This window comes from Cynocephalus volans, chromosome 1 (assembly GCF_027409185.1).
Source record: "Cynocephalus volans isolate mCynVol1 chromosome 1, mCynVol1.pri, whole genome shotgun sequence".
Classification (NCBI taxonomy): Eukaryota; Metazoa; Chordata; class Mammalia; order Dermoptera; family Cynocephalidae; genus Cynocephalus; species Cynocephalus volans.
Genome location: NC_084460.1, coordinates 11,993,777 through 11,995,471, shown reverse-complemented (window position 1 = coordinate 11,995,471; position 1,695 = coordinate 11,993,777). Strand labels below are relative to the sequence as shown.

Genomic DNA, 1,695 nt, shown 5'->3' with positions numbered 1-1,695 from the left:
TTTTTTTTTTGCATGAAAGACACTTTATTGGTGATACATGACAAGGCAGGGCTCCCTAGACCCCTTCGCTCTTCAGGGGGTCTGGGATGGAAACTGTGCTAAGGAGAAGTCATTCTCAGTGCAGTGGGGGACTGAGTTGGGGCAGGGACTCCCCAGCAGCTGAGGGCCTCTCTCTTCCTCTCGTGCCCTCGCTGGGGCTAGTGGTCCTGGGGGCTCTTACTCCTTGGAGGCCATGTGGGCCATAAGGTCCACCACCCTGTCACTATATCCATATTCATTGTCATACCAGGAAAAGAGCTTGACAAAGTGGTCATTGAGGGCAATGCCAGCTGCAGCATCAGAGGAAGAGTGCATGTCACTGCTAAAGTCACTGGAGACAACCTGGTCCTCAGAGTAGCCCAGGATGCCCTTTAGGGGGCCCTCCAATGCCTTCTTCACTACCTTCTTGATGTCTTCATTTTTGGCAGCTGTCTCCAGATGGGAGGTCAGATCCATAACCAACACATTGACAGTGGGGACACGGAAGGCTGTGCCAGTGAGTGAGCTTCCCATTCAGCTGAGGAATGACCCATGGCCTTGGCAGCATCAGTAGATGCAGGAATGATGTTCTGGAGAGCCCCACGGCCATCGTGCCACAGTTTCCCAGAGGGGCCATTCACCATCTTCTGGGTAGTAGTGACTGTGTGGACTGTGGTCATGTGTCCCTCCACAATGCCAAAGTTGTCATGGGTGACCTTTGCCCAGGGGGCTAAGCAGTTGGTGGTGCAGGAGGCATTGCTGATGACTGTGTGGTTGTTTTCATAAGTCTCATGGCTCATGCCCGTCATGAACATGTGGGCATCAGCAGAAGGCGCAGACCTTATCACCTTTTGGCTCCACCCTTCAAGTGAGCCCCACCCTTCTCCAAGGCAGTGAAGACACCAGTGGACTCCACAATGTACTCAGCACAAGCATCACCCCATTTGATGTTGGTGGGATCCTGCTCCTAGAAGATGGTGACGGCCTTCCCACTGATGACAAGCTTCCCTTGCTCTACCTTGACTGTGCCATGAAACTTGCCATGGGTGGAATCATACTGGAACATGTGGACCATGTAGTTGAGGTCAATGAAGGGGTCATTGATGGCAACAATATCTACTTTGCTGGAGTTAAAAGCAGTCCTGGTGACCAGGCATTCGATACGGCCAAATCAACTTACTGTGACCTTCACTGTCATGTCTCAGGGACGTGGCTGGCACTGCGTGAGAGGATGCAGCTGTCTGTGGAACAGAGAGGAGCAGAGAGCCAGCACTTTTGAAGAACGCCAAATACTTTGTTTTAAATGATCAATCTCTTGGGGGTGACATGACACCCAAAATAAATATGGAAATAAACATTTTTCTCCTTCTGTTGCACAGCAGGAACACATTGACTGTAAAGGAAAAGAAAAGAAAATTCCAATCATGTTTGGCTAAAATATACAGTGATATTTAACAGCACCAGGAAAAATTTCAGAGCACTGGATCAGGACAAATAGTGAAAGGCCCTTCAAAGTAGCTTTCTAGATTTAATATTAATACTAGTCACCTCAAGGAGAGTGAGGACATAATGCACCAGAAGGGAAAGAAGAAGAGGGGCTGTTTTACATGTGACTTTGGGAAGGAATTATCCTCTGGTTGGGGATATACAGTAGTGGGAACCTGGGATCAGACTACT

General features: G+C 49.1%; 1 pseudogene; it reads right to left on the bottom strand.

Moving 5' to 3' along the window:
• Positions 1 to 216: 216 nt before the first annotated feature.
• LOC134362871 (glyceraldehyde-3-phosphate dehydrogenase-like) lies at positions 217 to 1,154 on the bottom strand (annotated as a pseudogene).
• Between the last annotated feature and the right edge of the window lie 541 nt (positions 1,155 to 1,695).